The sequence below is a fragment of the Phyllobates terribilis genome, unplaced genomic scaffold (genome assembly GCF_046119375.1).
Source record: "Phyllobates terribilis strain yellow unplaced genomic scaffold, ASM4611937v1 Scaffold_1__5_contigs__length_1240528914, whole genome shotgun sequence".
Lineage (NCBI taxonomy): Eukaryota > Metazoa > Chordata > Amphibia > Anura > Dendrobatidae > Phyllobates > Phyllobates terribilis.
In genome coordinates this window covers 236,708,745-236,727,390 of record NW_027362761.1, presented here as the reverse complement: position 1 = coordinate 236,727,390, position 18,646 = coordinate 236,708,745, and positions in this window count along the sequence as shown.

The following is an 18,646-nucleotide window of genomic DNA, read 5'->3' as shown; positions in this document are numbered from 1 at the left end:
CCAAAACTATTGGCTGGGTTAGATGCAGAAAAAAATTATTTTTAATTTGCAACCTGATGGAGGTCAGTATAGATGGACTAATAGACCAAGTCCCACACACCGCTAGAAGCCCAAATATTTTTTCAGAGCTAGATGCAGAAAATTTTTTTATTCAATTTGCAACCTGATGGAGGTCAGTATAGATGGACTAATAGACCAAGTCCCACACACCGCTAGAAGCCCAAATATTTTTTCAGAGCTAGATGCAGAAATTTTTTTTATTCAATTTGCAACCTGATGGAGGTCAGTATAGATGGACTAATAGACCAAGTCCCACACACTGCTAGAAGCCCAAATATTTTTTCAGAGCTAGATGCAGAAAAAAATTATTTTTAATTTGCAACCTGATGGAGGTCAGTATAGATGGACTAATAGACCAAGTCCCACACACCGCTAGAAGCCCAAATATTTTTTCAGAGCTAGATGTAGAAAAAAATTATTTTTAATTTGCAACCTGATGGAGGTCAGTATAGATGGACTAATAGACCAAGTCCCACACACCGCTAGAAGCCCAAATATTTTTTCAGAGCTAGATGCAGAAAAAAATTATATTCAATTTGCAACCTGCTGGAGGTCAGTATAGAAGGACTAATAGAACAAGTCCCACACACTGCTAGAAGCCCAAATATTTTTTCAGAGCTAAATGAAGAAAAAAATTATTTTTAATTTGCAACCTGATGGAGGTCAGTATAGATGGACTAATAGACCAAGTCCCACACACTGCTAGAAGCCCAAATATTTTTTCAGAGCTAGATGCAGAAAAAAAATATTTTTAATTTGCAACCTGATGGAGGTCAGTATAGATGGACTAATAGACCAAGTCCCACACACCGCTAGAAGCCCAAATATTTTTTCAGAGCTAGATGCAGAAAAAAATTATTTTTAATTTGCAACCTGATGGAGGTCAGTATAGATGGACTAATAGACCAAGTCCCACACACCGCTAGAAGCCCAAATATTTTTTCAGAGCTAGATGCAGAAAAAAATTATATTCAATTTGCAACCTGCTGGAGGTCAGTATAGAAGGACTAATAGAACAAGTCCCACACACTGCTAGAAGCCCAAATATTTTTTCAGAGCTAAATGAAGAAAAAAATTATTTTTAATTTGCAACCTGATGGAGGTCAGTATAGATGGACTAATAGACCAAGTCCCACACACTGCTAGAAGCCCAAATATTTTTTCAGAGCTAGATGCAGAAAAAAATTATTTTTAATTTGCAACCTGATGGAGGTCAGTATAGATGGACTAATAGACCAAGTCCCACACACCGCTAGAAGCCCAAATATTTTTTCAGAGCTAGATGCAGAAAAAAATTATTTTTAATTTGCAACCTGATGGAGGTCAGTATAGATGGACTAATAGACCAAGTCCCACACACCGCTAGAAGCCCAAATATTTTTTCAGAGCTAGATGCAGAAAAAAATTATATTCAATTTGCAACCTGCTGGAGGTCAGTATAGAAGGACTAATAGAACAAGTCCCACACACTGCTAGAAGCCCAAATATTTTTTCAGAGCTAAATGAAGAAAAAAATTATTTTTAATTTGCAACCTGATGGAGGTCAGTATAGATGGACTAATAGACCAAGTCCCACACACTGCTAGAAGCCCAAATATTTTTTCAGAGCTAGATGCAGAAAAAAATTATTTTTAATTTGCAACCTGATGGAGGTCAGTATAGATGGACTAATAGACCAAGTCCCACACACCACTAGAAGCCCAAATATTTTTTCAGAGCTAGATGCAGAAAATTTTTTTATTCAATTTGCAACCTGATGGAGGTCAGTATAGATGGACTAATAGACCAAGTCCCACACACTGCTAGAAGCCCAAATATTTTTTCAGAGCTAGATGCAGAAAAAAATTATTTTTAATTTGCAACCTGATGGAGGTCAGTATAGATGGACTAATAGACCAAGTCCCACACACTGCTAGAAGCCCAAATATTTTTTCAGAGCTAGATGCAGAAAAAAATTATTTTTAATTTGCAACCTGATGGAGGTCAGTATAGATGGACTAAAAGAACAAGTCCCACACGCTGCTAGAAGCCCAAATATTTTTTCAGAGATAAATGAAGAAAAAAATTATTTTTAATTTGCAACCTGATGGAGGTCAGTATAGATGGACTAATAGACCAAGTCCCACACACTGCTAGAAGCCCAAATATTTTTTCAGAGCTAGATGCAGAAAAAAATTATTTTTAATTTGCAACCTGATGGAGGTCAGTATAGATGGACTAATAGACCAAGTCCCACACACCGCTAGAAGCCCAAATATTTTTTCAGAGCTAGATGCAGAAAAAAATTATATTCAATTTGCAACCTGCTGGAGGTCAGTATAGAAGGACTAATAGAACAAGTCCCACACACTGCTAGAAGCCCAAATATTTTTTCAGAGCTAAATGAAGAAAAAAATTATTTTTAATTTGCAACCTGATGGAGGTCAGTATAGATGGACTAATAGACCAAGTCCCACACACTGCTAGAAGCCCAAATATTTTTTCAGAGCTAGATGCAGAAAAAAATTATATTCAGTTTGCAACCTGATGGAGGTCAGTATAGATGGACTAATAGAATGATGCTATGCCCAAAAGATTTTACTTCACTAGGTGCAGTAAAAAAATTGGTATTCTATACACAGGTGGTATATCTTGCAACACAGATAGGCTACTCCACTGACTAACACACTCTGCAATAGGCCAAAAAGGATTAGCTTTGCTAGATTCAGCCAAATGCTGTGAAAAAAACTTGCACAGCACTGGCACAGACCTGCCTGGCAAAAACTGATAGGAACTGATGTAACCTAGTCCTGAAAAGGACTCCAATTACAATTAGTCTTTACTCCCACAATCTATCTATTTAAGAGCACAGACCTGCCTGATAAAAGTCGTAGGAAATGCTGTAACCTAGTCCTTAAAAGGACTGCAATCACAACTATTCCCTACTCCCAAGCTATCTGTATATTTGTGCGAAAATTGGCTTGAAATTAACAAGGTATAGCGCACACAGCAACAGCGGTGCCGTCTAACACGCAGCTGCAGCAGTGAGAAAATGGTGGCGACGGGGAAAATGGCTTGGTCTTATAGGGCAAGGACATGTGACATACACTGCCAATCACACATGCCCTTGCTTGTGTGAAAAAAAGCACTTCGCTCCGTGTGTGCGCTGCTGATAGGCTGACAGATTGCACCTCCCCACTGCAAATGCGGGAAAGAGAAAAAAAAATGGAGATCTTCATTGTTCCTGCAGAGATCCATCCCCTGCCCCTCCCCCCGCCCCGCTGTACACTCAAACTGCGTATTAACATTAATTTTCATCATTACTGAGAAAAAATCCAGTTATGATTTTGGTGCACGAACAGTTATCGAACATAACCTCGAACAGCCGAATTTTTCTCAAATTGTTCGTGTTCGCCGACCGGCTCGAACACCGCCCAAAACAGCTCGAATTTGAGATTGGCGAACAGTTCGAGTAGAACAACGCTCATCTCTAGTTATAAGTGCAAATGAATCTCGGTGGTCCAAAGTTTTCCTTTGATTTTGTTGTAGAACTCAACAACTTGTTACGTGGGGTAACCCTTGCTCTCCTATATCCTTGTCTTACACATCTCTTGCTATAGCCTCTCTCTGCAAAGCGCCGGGTAAGGTCTATAGCCTGATCCTCAAATCTCGCCTCAGAGGAGCATATCCGCTTCATCCTGAGGAATTGTCAAACTGGGACAGCCCTGACTGTAGAAACATTATGTGCTGAATCAGCATGTAATAGTGCATTCACTGACGTGGACTTACGGTAGACGTCAGTTTGAATATATCCCCGTTTATCTACCTCAAGAGAGATATCCAAAAAATCAATTTTTTTCGCACTATATTGAAAGGTCAGTTTGATATTGAAGGGATTATCATTAAGTTGGTCCATGAATTGCTCCAGTTCATAAGCAGTACCCTGCCAAATAATAAAAATATCATCAATATTTCGCAGCCAACACTGCGCATGGTCGGCGGCCCGCCCCCGCATCACGAAACAAACACCTCTCCCAGAATCCCAGGAAAAGGTTTGCATATGCAGGCGCACAAGTCGCCCCCATGGCAGTGCCGCGTTTCTGCAAATAAAATGCATCCTTAAAAACAAAAAAATTATGTGTTAATATGAACCGGAGCAATTCTAGGACCAAGTCACCCAATTGGCTGTCCCAGTTTGAACTCCCCAGGAAGAAGCGGACAGCTCTAATACCGTCTTCATGGTCGATGCAAGTATAGAGGGATTCAATATCTGCAGTAACCAGTAACATATCTGGTTCCACAAAGATCCCGTCTACCCTCCTTAGCACGTCCGTCGTGTCCTTCACAAATGATGGTAGAGTTTCCACCATAGGTTTCAGATAGTAGTCTATAAACTTACACACTGGTTCGCATAAGCTATCAATTCCTGACACGATCGGACGGCCAGGAGGGTCGACAGGATCCTTGTGGATTTTCGGAAGGAGGTAGAAAGTTGCGACTTTTGGATATTTGGTCATTAAACCCTCAAAAATGATACCCTGATCTAAAGCCCCACAAAGTATGGAGTGCAGCTGAGCCGAAAAAGAAGCAAGAGGTGAAAAAGGTAGTTTTTCATAGGTATTTCTATCTCTCAATTGTCTGAGAGTCTCCTTTTCATATTTATTTATTGGCCAGATGACGATGTTTCCCCCCATGTCCGCAGCCTTGAAAACTACATCATCAAGTGCCTGTAGCTCTTTCAAGGCTTATCTTTGTCTATAGCTAAGATTGCTGTATCTTTGTTGTGTAGAAATTTCCTTGAAATCATTCAAAACTAATTTAGTGAAGATCTCAACAGCTGGACATAAGGACAAGGGGGGAAACCTCGTTGATCTAGGTACCCGAGGAAATTAAAAAATGATTGCCCAAAAACTCTTGTTTTTGCATGGTGGCATATATATTAGCTTTATGGAGTGGCACAAACTTCCACTTTTCCTATTTTTGGGACCTTATTTTGGTTAGAGTGGTTCTTTACAATGTACCTTATGAATATATGGTTATTTATCAGTTGTGACATAAACAACATAAAACCAAATAAGGAAGGGGGTGAGAGATTTTCCATGGGAGACGGTTGGAAAGAGCAAGTACCATATTTTTCTGGTTATAAGATGCACCGGACCATAAAACGCACCCCAAATTTTGGGGTGGAAAATAGCAAAAAAAATATTTTTTATAAAATGGGGGTTGGTCTTATAGTCTGAATAGGTAAATAGGTATCTTATCTGGGGGGCGGTGAAGCAGGGGACACAGGAGGCAGGGTCTTTGGAGATGGACTTGTAGCCTTGAGATTGCTCATGCTTCCTCACAATTTGGTTTCTCAAGTCCTCAGACAGTTCTTTGGTCTTCTTTCTTTTCTCCATGCTCAATGTGGTACACACAAGGACACAGGACAGAGGTTGAGTCTACTTTAATCCATGTTAACTGGCTGCAAGTGTGATTTAGTTATTGCCAACATCTGTTAGGTGCCACAGGTAAGTTACAGGTGCTGTTAATTACACGAATTAGAGAAGCATCACATGATTTTTCAAAGGGTGCCAATACTTTTGTCCACCCCCTTTTTTAGGTTTGGTGTGGAATTATATCCAATTTGGCTTTAGGACAATTCTTTTTGTGTTTTTTCCTTGAAGACAAATTAAATGAAGATAATAATACCAAAGAATTTGTGATTGCAATCATTTTCAGGAAGAAACTGAGTATTATCTGACAGAATTGCAGGGGTGCCAATACTTTTGGCCAGCACTGTAAGTCTGCACTCACACTGTGCACTGCGGGGATTCTCCGGTTTCTGACCCAGGACTGGAGGGTATGTATGAGTTATTCGTTCTCCTAGCCAGAGCCCGTCTAATGGGCATGGCCTCACTCCATACACTTGTATCCATGTAGCGACGCGACCAGTCAGTGGGTGTGGCCGACTAGAGGGCACGGCCTCGCTCCATACAAGGGTATGGAAGAGAGGCTATACCCAATGGCCGGAGGTATTTATAACTCATACATACACTCCGGTCCTGGGTTAGAAACCGGAGAATCCCCCCAGCACACAGTGCGTGCACTGGGGGGATTCATAAGTCTGCATGCACACAGAGTGACTGTAGACTTATTAATTTGGACCGGACAACCCCTTTAAGACAAGAGCAGATTACTTACTTCTGCGCTTTATTTTTTTGAAGAAGACACCAACAATATCCTATCAATTATTCATTATAGAACAATTGGCACTTACCCGACTAAAATATGCAGGAAATTTTTATGCTTTCAACCATGTAAAACGGTCCTGTCAATAGCCTGAAAACTTTTATGCCATTTAGCGTACTGCAGTACAGACTCTTGGACCTATTTAGCTCCCATATTCCACCTTTTGAGAAAAAAATACTTTGTGGAAAGATTTTGCAATTTTTGGTCCTATTACACTATTCTGAATTTTTTTTTCTTAAAAAGTGGGTGGGACTTGGTAAAGGGGACATGGTCAATCACTATGCGGAGGTACATTTAAATTTCTGGAGCTCGGGCAGACCAAAGATACATCAAACTCCAGCAGACTTTGAGTTCAAGGCAGGAGTATGAATCACTAGTCTTGATAAACTCCTCCCTATAAATAGCATATCTTTCATAGTTTCATGACTGCAGTGCCTATACAATCCATTTCCTTACAGTAGTGACACCAGTTTAATAGCTCCTGTAAAGAACCATTAAACACATGTCACCCTTAGTAAAGCTGATATATATAATAATGCCTTCTAGACAAAAATCAAAAGTATTTTACACGATTTACTGCTACACATACTGTAGTACCCATAGATCAGTGTCATCCATAGAGTAGGGCACTTACAGTAAAAACCGCCATAGCGATGCCCATTCAGCAGTACCAGCCAGAGGCGTAGCTAGAAGTTCAGCTCAGGAGGGGCGAAACATCTGGGTGGGCCTCTAACCAGTAACCCTGATTGCACCTACACTGATATTACCGCCATATGGTGACATATAATGGTAGATATCAGTCCTTCAGAACATACAAATGATTACAGTACAGTTATATATAGTGACTTACAGCTGACATTCTTTCCGATGGAGTCGTTCATTTTTCACGTCTTTTCCATCTGGCCCAGACCAACTTGGCAACTTCTCCAGCCTCGACTCGTCTGCAGAGATTACAACAAAGACACATTTGACTTCTCACATTTCAGGCACTGTCCCCATCTATTCTCAACCTGCACAAACTCCTCATCCTGCTGATACCCCAATACTGAGCCTCTGTTGCTGTATGTGTCCCTATTACTGCACCTGCTGTGTGGCATAATAACAGCACTCCTCTTACTGCCCCCACATAATAATGACCACCACTGTGCCACTTACATAATAATAATGCCTCCTTTGTGCCCTTTAGATGGTAAAATTGCTCCCTAGAAAATATTAATGCCCTGTACAAATTCCCTAGAAAACAATGTCCACATATTGCCCGTTTGACGGACACAATACTGAGTGCCCCTATAACAATAATGCTTCTTAAGTGCCCCCTTAACATTTAATAATGTCCACTGAGTCCCCCAATATACAGCTCTGCTATACACAGTATGGTGGGCTCACAGCTCCTTTATACAGAGTATGAAGTCCCCATAGCTCCCCAATACACCTATACACAGTATCCTGGGCCCACAACTCCGCAATACACAGTATGATGCCCCCATAGCTCCTCTATACATAGTATGATGTCCTCACTGCTCCCTCAAACCACAGAAGCCCTCAAGCTGTATAATGGCCCCCACAGTAGAACCCACACTGTATAATGGCCCTCGCACTGTATAATGGCCTCAACAGTAGTCCCCACACTAGCCCTCAAACTGTATAATGGCCCCCGAATAAGCTCTCACACTATATTATGGCCACCACAGTAAGCCCCAAACTGTATAATTTCCCCTGCACTAGCCCCCAAACTGTATAATAGCCCTCACATTAGCTTCTAAACTGTATAATGGCCCCCGCATTAGCACCCAAACTGTATAATGGCCACTGCATTAGCCCCAAAACTGTATAATGACCTCCACTTTAGCCCCCAAACTGTATAATTGCCCCAACATTAGCCCCTAATCTGTATAATGATTCCCGCATTAGCCCCCAAACTGTATAATGTCCCCCATATTAGCTTCCACGCTGTATAATGGCCCCCACATTAGCCCCCCAAACTGTATAAAGGCCCTCACATTAGCCCCAAAACCGTACAATGGCCCCCGCATTAACCCCTAAACTGTATAATGGTCTCCATATTAGCCCCTAAGCTGTTTAATGCCCCCTGCATTATCTTCCACACTATATTATGGCCTATAATGTAGGTCAGCCCCCCACTATTTCAGGGTCCCCCATTGTTTATGATGTCCCTGACAAGCTTTAATTAAAATAATAAAACATCATATAGGCACCTAATCCAGAATCCTGACAACTCCTCTGCGAGGCACGATGACGTCACGGTGCCGGGACTCTGACGTCCTATGCGTCTGTCGGAACCTCGGCCCTTCTGTAGACCGCAGGCTTAAAGCAACATGTGGTCTACAGAACAGAGAGCAGTAGTACAGGGAGATCATGTGTATACAGTATATCAGCGCGCTGCTCTTACAGATACGGTTAAGGGTAGTGTAGCTCCAGGTGGGCCCCTCTGAACGCGGGGCCCGGGACGACTGCACCCTCTGCCCCCAGTAGCTACACTACTGGCAGTAACCAAACAATAATGCCCATGGACCAGTATCATCCATAGAGTAGTGCACTTACTGCCATAGCAATGCCCATACAGCAGTAGCAACCAGACAGTAGTGCCCATAGAGAAGTACCAAGCACAAAGCAATGCCTTTACTGTGTGGCTGGTTATAGTACTTCCCATAGAGAAATGTTTTTCATGTTAGCAACTGTGTAATTTTTACTTATTAAGTTATTTGTGTGAAAATGACAATGGTAAGATAACAAGAAAGAAAGGTGTACAAAAAAACAGTATTACAGCTTTTGTCAGTACTAGAAAATATCAGGTAACGATTTGAACTTCTATTACTGACAATAATGGTGCATTTCCAGTGTCAACAGTTAGAAAATAGAATTAAAGTATTGCAATCATCTTTGTTATCAGAGGATAATGGCAGCTGGCATGAATGTACAAAATCCACAATAGCAGAATTCTGCATTCTCCTTTATCTATCGGAGCTGCCAGAGTCAGATGAGAAATTCCCTATACCCATGATGGATAAAAGAGCAATAACAAATAAGGGTTTTCAAACCAAATATAAAGAATGATTCAATATAATATTGGATTTAACTCATGATTGTCGCGGTAGTAATGTTTAATGATGGATAGTGCTTAATGAAAAACTTTACTTCTTATCTGTGTTAAATTATACTGCCAGCGTTAAAGACTACTTTGGTTTCTATAACGCATAAATGAAATAAAATCTTATACGGGTTTCCTCTGTATAAATGTCATTATTAAAAGTCTCCTCTTCTCCTTCATCTACACTCCACATATTTAGACATCTACATCTTTAACATTAAAGAGATTGTGCCAGTAGCCTAATTTAAAGAGAACCCATCACTTGCCATAAATACACCGTGTGCAGAATTATTAGGCAAATGCGTATTTTTATCACATGATACTTTTTATACATGTTGTCCTACTCCAAGCTGCATAGGCTTGAGAGCCAACTACCAATTAAGTAAATCTGGTGATGTGAATCTCTGTAATGAGGAGGGGTGTTGACTAATGACATCAACACCCTATATAAGGTGTGCTTAATTATTAGGCAACTTCCTTCCCTTTGGCAAAATGGGTCAGAAGAGAGATTTGACGGGCTCTGAAAAGTCCAAAATTGTGAGATGTCTTGCAGAGGGATGCAGCAGTCTTGAAATTTCCAAGCTTTTGAAGCGTGATCACCGAACAATCAAGCGTTTCATGTCAAATAGCCAACAGGGTCACAAGAAGCGTGTTGGCCAAAAAAGGCGCAAAATAACTGCCCATGAATTGAGAAAAATCAAGCGTGAAGCTGCCAAGATGCCATTCGCCACCAGTTTTGCCATATTTCAGAGCTGCAACATTACTGGAGTATCAAAAAGCACAAGGTGTGCGATACTCAGGGACATGGCCAAGGTAAGGAAGGCTGAAAAACGACCACCTTTGAACAAGAAACATAAGATAAAACGTCAAGAATGGGCCAAGAAATATCTTAAGACTGATTTTTCAAAGGTTTTATGCACTGATGAAATGAGAGTGACTCTTGATGGGCCAGATGGATGGGCCAGAGGCTGGATCAGTAAAGGGCAGAGAGCTCCACTCAGACTCAGACGCCAGCAAGGTGGAGGTGGGGTACTAGTATGGACCGGTATCATCAAAGATGAACTTGTGGGACCTTTTCGGGTTGAGGATGGAGTGAAGCTCAACTCCCAGACCTACTGCCATTTTCTGGAAGATAACTTCTTCAAGCAGTGGTACAGGAAGAAGTCGGTATCGTTCAAGAAAAACATGATTTTCATGCAGGACAATGCTCCATCACATGCATCCAACTACTCCACAGCGTGGCTGGCAAGTAAAGGTCTAAAAGAAGAAAAAATAATGACATGGCCCCCTTGTTCACCTGATCTGAACCCCATAGAGAACCTGTGGTCCATCATAAAATGTGAGATCTACAGGGAGGGAAAACAGTACACCTCTCGGAACAGTGTCTGGGAGGCTGTGGTGGCTGCTGCACGCAATGTTGATCGAAAACAGATCAAGCAACTGACAGAATCTATGGATGGAAGGCTGTTGAGTGTCATCATAAAGAAAGGTGGCTGTATTGATCACTAATTTTTTTGGTTTTGGTTTTTGCATGTCAGAAATGTTAATTTCTAAATTTTGTGCACTGGTATTGGTTTACCTGGTGAAAATAAACAAGTGATTATATTTGGTTTTTATTAAGTTGCCTAATAATTCTGCACAGTAATAGTTACCTGCACAAACAGATATCCTCCTAAGATAGCCAAATCTAAAAAAAAACCACTCCAACTCCCAAAAATATTAAGCTTGGATATTTATGAGTCTTTTGGGTTGATTGAGAACATAGTTGTTGATCAATAATAAAAATAATCCTCTAAAATACAACTTGCCTAATAATTCTGCACACAGTGTATATAATTTTTCCACCTGTCTCTGTTCTCCTGAATCTGGCAGTGTGTTTCTTTTGTTCTTGCTGAGATATGGTCCCCCTCTTTCCTGTATGTAAGTCTAGTCTTTATGGCAAGATGCAGATCCTCTTTTAGTGCTTCCTGACCACCCATAGACTTTAAATGCCCTCCTACTCTAAAATATCACTGCATAGGAACGCAACTACTTGTGATCATGCAGCTGCAGGAGCAGTGATCCAGCAGTTGGAATCCCCATAGAGAAGGCATAGATGGGTTATTATCATGTGTATCTTCCCCATATCTATATACACAAGCGCTGAGTATGCAGTAATAGGAAGCACTGACAGCGTTCTGTTTCCATACACAGTGGTCATGTGATCACTGTATATAGTGAGGGATTATGAGCTGCTGGGTGATAGGAGACCAAGACCGCTCTACTATGTATACACCAGGATGTATTTATTTCCCTTGTAACTGTGACTAATATACCAGCCCCAGTTACAGGTGCATCTCACTAAATTAGAATATCATCAAAAAGTTCTTCAATACAAAAAGTGAAACTCATATTATATAGCGTCATTACAAACAGAGTGATCTATTTCAAGTGTTTATTTCTGTCAATGTTGATGATTATGCGAATATGCCAGTGTATAGCGGCTGCAATCTGACGAGGGCATGCACATTGAGCTTAGAATGGCCATTGACAATGAATACCCTAAAAAACTATAACATTATAAAAGTTATCAAAATGTATTTTGCCACATTCTCAATAGTGAGATTGTGGCCTTCGGGTGCTAATGTCCCCAATTTGAAAATCCAAAAACTTTCTTTTTTGATAAGATTTGATAAGCAATGTGATTCCTTTTTGTGTATTTGGTCAATAATTTTAAGGGTCATCTTATTGGGATCCCTATGATGTACAGCATTAAAATGTTTAGAAAGACAATACATTAGATACCCGTTCCAAATATTTTGCCTATGCTTATTTAAACGGGCATGCATAGTTTGCACAGTGCGGCCCACATACTGTAGGCCACATGTGCATTCTAAAAGATAAACCACATAAGTGGATTGACATGTTAATCTATGTTTAATCAAGAAACTTTCCCCAGTCGTACTAGATATAAAATTTAGTGCTCCATCAACGATACTGTGACAACATAAACATCTGGGGCTGCGACATTGGTAACAGCCCGCATTACCAATATTAGATTCATGTGCCGTAACTGTCTTAATAGTCGTGTTACTAGGTGCCACAAGATTTTGTAGACTCCTATTCTTCCTATAAATGACCATTGGCTTCTCAGGGAGAGTGTTGGACAGTATTGGATCAGCTCTTAAAATATACCAATATTTCTGTAATAGTTTATATATAGTATTGCGGGGTTGGCAAAAAGTTGTTACCAAACTCCACTGCGAAATATCATTAGATGTACCTACAGATGATCTAGAATTCAGCACCTTATCAACACACAATTCTTGTGTGAGGCTTTTTGTTTTATTAAAGGCATCTTGTAGAAGCCGCTTAGGGTAACCTTTTTCAAGAAAACATTTTTTTAAAATGTGAGATTCATTGAAAAAATCAGAATCTCGCGTGCAATTTTTGCGTATTCTCCAATATTGGCCATATGGTACGTTTCGAATCCAACCGGGGAGGTGTTCACTGTCAAACCTCAAGTAGTTTTTTAAGTCTTTTTTAAGTCTGTTGATGTGAACAGCTACTTGAGGTTTGACAGTGGACACCTCCCCGGTTGGATTCGAAACGTACCATATGGCCAATATTGGAGAATACACAAAAATTGCACGCTATTCTCACTATTGAGAATGTGGCAAAATAAATTTTGATAAATTTTATAAATTTTATAATGTTATAGTTTTTTAGGGTATTCATTGTCAACGGCCATTCTAAGCTCAATGTGCATGCCCTTGTCAGATTGCAGCCGCTATACAGCTTGTGGCTGGACAAGTACCGCCATGGGAGACTGGCTGGGAATCCCCTGTTACAATAATAATTTTAGTATTTTGTACATATATTGTTTGGAAATATTTGTTTTGTTTAATTATAAATTTGTGGTTATAAATTTGTGGTTATTATTTAGGATTATTTGATTTTGTTGTTCAAATGTTGAAGTCTTTCATCTGTTTTTAATCTTAATATATAGTCATGGCCAAAAGTATTGAGAATGAGACAAATAGTAATTTTTCCAAAGTTTACTACTTCATTTTTTGTAATGGCAATTTGCATATACTCCTGAATGTCAAAGAGTGATCAGCTTAACAGCAATTACTGTACTTGCAAAGTCAATATTTGCCCAGAAAATGAACTTTAACCCCCAAAACACATTTCAACATCATTGCAGTCCTGCCTTAAAAGGAGCAGCTAACATCGTTTTAGTGATTGATCCATTAACACAGGTGTGGGTGTTGATGAGGACAGGGCTGGAGATCAATCAGTCATGATTAAGTAAGAATGACATCACTGGACACTTTAAAAGGAGGCTGGTTCTTGGTATCATTGTTTCTCTTCAGTTAACCATGGTTATCTCTAAAGAAACACGTGCAGCCATCATTGCACTGCACAAAAATGGCCTAACAGGGAAGAGTATCGCAGCTACAAAGATTGCACCTCAGTCAGCAATCTATCGCATCATCAAGAACTTCAAGGAGAGAGCTTCCTTTGTTGTCAAAAAGGCTCCAGGGCGCCCAAGAAAGACCAGCAAGCGCGAGGACCATATCTTAAAACTGTTTCAGCTGCGGGATCGGACTACCAGCAGTGCCGAGCTTGCTCAGCAATGGCAGCAGGCTGGTGTGAGTGCTTCTGCACGCACTGTGAGGTGGAGGCTCTTTGAGCAAGGGCTGGTTTCAAGGAGGGCAGCAAAGAAGCCACTTCTCTCCAGAAAAAACATCAGGGACCGACTGATATTCTGCAAAAGGTACAGGGAGTGGACTGCTGAGGACTGGGGCAAAGTCCTTTTCTCTGATGAATCCCCTTTTCGATTGTTTGGGACATCTGGAAAACAGCTTATTCGGAGAAGAAGAGGTGAGCGCTACCACCAGTCTTGTCTCATGCCAACTGTAAAGCATCTGAAACCATTCATGTGTGGGGTTGCTTCTCAGCCAAGGGAATCGGCTCACTCACAGTGTTGCCTAAAAACACAGCCATGAATAAAGAATGGTACCAGAATGTCCTCCAAGAGCAACTTCTCCCAACCGTCCAAGAGCAGTTTGGCGCCCAACAATGCCTTTTCCAGCATGATGGAGCACCTTGCCATAAAGCAAAGATGATAACTAAATGGCTCATGGAACAAAACATAGAGATTTTGGGTCCATGGCCTGGAAACTCCCCAGATCTTAATCCCATTGAGAACTTGTGGTCAATCATCAAGAGACGGGTGGACAAACAAAACCAACAAATTCTGGCAAAATGCAAGCATTGATTATGCAAGAATGGACTGCTATCAGTCAGGATTTGGTCCAAAAGTTGATTGAGAGCATGCCAGGGAGAATTACAGAGGTCTTGAAGAAGAAGGGGCAACACTGCAAATATTGACTTCCTGCATTAACTCATTCTAACTGTCAATATAACCTATTGGTACTCATAATATGATTGCAATTATATTTCTGTATGTGATATAAACATCAGACAAATGTAATAGTGGGGAAGGGCGTAGCCTTCCCTTGGTACTGAGATAGTTAAAGGAAGTGTCCCTGAGGTCAGACCTCCCTCTCTGTGGTAGACCAAGCTAAGGGGGTTAGCTGTAGTGGTCCAGTTAGTAGAGTAGAGGGGGAACTTAGTGCCTTTATCAAGCCTAGAGAGATATAAATCTTGTTCCTGGTATAATTCCTTCTGGGCTGTAGTATCTGAAAACAGCCACAAGATGCCACTGTTCTGGGTGCAGATGTCAGGTTGAGTCTGCCAGCAAAGTTATAGACAGTGATGGGTTAAAGTTCTGTGATGACAGCTCACTGAGGGTGGGCATATTAGGAAAGTCTCTGTTTAGTTTCCAGAATCAGGAAGTGATTCTTCATTACGAGTTGAGACCGCAAGTTGTTCAGACAGCCTGAGTATAGTGGCTGCTAGGGTAGACAGGAGCTCCGTACCCTCAGACAGTGGGATCCCAGTGTGCAAGTCTCCCCACACAAGAGCACGAGTCCTGTCAGCCCACCGGAGAAACTCATCAAAGCGTAGTGAGGACACGGGGCACTTCTAGTCTGCAGGAAGCAGAGGAAGCTAAATAGGACTCCAGGCTAAGACGTGGGGGAGAGATATCGGATCCAGGTCACTGTCAATACAGAGGAGTCTCTTGGACCAGGGATTATAGCCACAGAGATGCTCCGCTTAAAGAGGGAACCAGGGCTGAAGCAGTTAACAGCACCTGTGAGAGAGATGATTGCCTGTCGGGCCTTATCCATTATATCTGACTGTAAATATTGTATATATTCCTCTTCCCCAAGTAAAGTCCAAGTTCTGGTTAAGAACCTCGTGTCCTCTGAAATTATTGCTGCCCTGGTCCCAGAAGAAAATTGCCTGGAGACCGCCGCGATCGGATGGCTTGAAGTAAGTGAAGAGCACTACATACACAGCCACACTTCAGAGGGAGGACACGTATTGTCTGTAGGGTGCCATAGCGAGAGGGGGCTACAGCTCGCCCACGACTACCTCGCTGGGGCACCTTACACAAACACTAATAAAAACCAGAGGCCAGCAGATCATGTGAAAATATAATTTTGATGTCATTCTTAAAACTTTTGGCCATGACTGTAAGTGGTTAATTGTCTTGTTTTTATGTCATTAATTGATGGTCCAATTAGTTTCTCTTGGACCCTTTTTAAACTTTCCAAGCCCGCCCCCTTGTATCACCTGATGAAGACGGCCTGCGTGCTGTCGAAACGCGTTGTGGATTATACAAGGATTTCTAATAAAACGTCTCAGTTGACCATTTACCCCTGTCTTATTCAGCGGTTTTTTATCCCCATCCATCACCCTAGCGCTTAAGATCACTGGCATATTCGCTTTTCTTTCTACTATTTGGGTTTTGTTTAATATCACTTACTATTTTGGTGGAGCTAAGTGACATTTCCATTCACCGCTGTTGCAAAGACCAGCCTGCACGTCATCTAGGACCTGCATCACATGACAACTCACGTGACAAACCAGGAAGTGTTTGGGGAGCGGCACATCAACCGGCTGGGCTCCTTTGCATCTCCAGCCAGACAACACGGCATTCAGGCTTTCACCGCAGTTGTGCAAGGGTGCGCAACCATCGGGGTGAGTGGCCTTTTGGCCCCCAATTACTTTTCATTTAATCTCAGTTGTCCTCACATTGCGGTCCTGTCTCTTTTTGCCTTTCAATGTTGATGATTATGGCTTACAGCCAATAAAAACACAAAAGTCTTTGTCAGTAAATTAGAATACTTTATAACAACAGCTTGAAAAATGATTTTAAAATCCGAAATATTGGCCTACTGAAATGTATGTTCAGTAAATGCACTCAATACTTGGTCGGGGCTCCTTTTGCATCAATTACTGCATCAATGCGGCGTGGCATGGAGGCGATCAGCCTGTGGCACTGCTGAGGTGTTATGGAAGCCCAGGTTGCTTTGATAGCAGCCTTCAGCTCATCTGCATTGTTGGGTCTGGTGTCTCTCATCTTCCTCTTGACAATACCCCATAGATTCTCTATGGGGTTAAAGTCAGGCGAGTTTGCTGGCCAATCAAGCACAGTGATACTGTTATTTTTAAACCAGGTATTGGTACTTTTGGCAGTGTGGACAGGTGTCAAGTCCTGCTGGAGAATGAAATTTCTGACGCGCCCCCTGGGCCATGGGGTACTCGGCAGCCGGGCCTCTGGTTGCTGGGGGATATCACGGTAGCTGGCCCGGTCCGTGACCCAGGGCGGTCAGTAAAAGGGAAATATTTATAGGGGATTTAAGTGTTCGTGACGCCACCTGTGGAATGCGGCTAAAAGGTGCCGCCGCTGCGGAGGAGTCCTCTGGAGCTGGTGTTACGGCAGCAGGGATGGTGTGGCTCTCCACAGGTAGAGCTAGCTCCAGGGCAGCGTGGGGTGTAATGGATGGTGGTGCAGGGGAAGGACTGCAGGATGGTCCCGGAGGAAAGACGGACACTCACACGGGGGTAAGCTTCAGTACCTTTACTGGTGATGTTGCAGGCACGGTCCAGGGTACTCTAGGCGAAGGGCACACTTTTGGACTCTCTCCAGTGAGCGAGTATAGGGCCTCCTGATCCGTTGCTTTATTCTCTAAGCTTCTGACATGCCTGGAGCTAGGCCTAGCTTGGTTACTGTCTCTCTTTGCACCTGCTGACCTGGTGGTAGGGCCTCCTCTTTGGAAATCACTCTCCCTGGATGCTGGGACCTCCGTGACTCCTAGCCCTGGTACTGCAATCAGCGTTTGGTGAACCTGGGACCTGTAGTCCTCCAGGGGTTCCGGTGGTTCCTACTGGGTATAAAGGGTCCCTGTAGGCGCGGACCCAGTGTCCGGTATATATATCGGGGTGAGCCTGGTATGCTCCTCTGCCCCCTCGCTACTTCTTCCTTCTCCTCTCGCCTTCGGCCCACACAAGGCCCTCGCTAGGCCTTCACACGTGCTGTAGGCCTTGGCTCGCCTAAGCACAGCAGCCAGCGTGCTGCTCTCTGAACGTCAGCACGCTCTCTGCTCAACTCTGAGCTCTGTCCCTCTCTGTGTCTGAGAGACTAACTCCAACTAAACTTAGCTGCCTGGCTCCACCCTCCCTTTATATATCCCTAACGGGCTCCCTCTGCTGGTCTGCTGTGGTAGGGTGGAGGTGTGTGAATGCGTGAGGGCCTCTTGTGGAGAAGTCCATCCATGCACCTTTCTGGGTTCTGTGGCACCAATGCGCAGCAGGGCGCCACACCCCCCCTAGTATTTTTGTAAAAACAGGTTAACAACAATAACATTTCTTCCCTTTATGGGAGGCACTTTTCTTGAACGTTACAGGTAACATTATAATACAATAATAACAATAAAGTTACAGCAAGTCCCGTAACTTGGTGTCCATTTCACCGATGAAGGAACATGAGGGACCTGCCTGAAATCCCTCAACGTAGGCCCTGGGCGTGGCTACAGGGCATAGGTGATCCAGGTGCTGGACCACGTCTTCTGCCACGCCAAACGGGTTTTTGTTCCGTGGTCACCTAAAGGGGTACTCCAGGGAGTGCTACTATGTACATGACAGATTTTGGGCTGCTCACAGTCCTCAGCCACCGAATCCTTTATATATACCCTTACGGGTAACCAACTAAACACATATATTTTTCAGTTTATACAATAAACATTATACAATACCCTACTGAGTAACAATTTATACTGCAGGTATTTCTCTATTTACTCCCTATACCTGACAGGGGTCTGGCCTTTTGTGCTACGTGATGACCTACGTAGTACGGGGATGCGTGTAGTG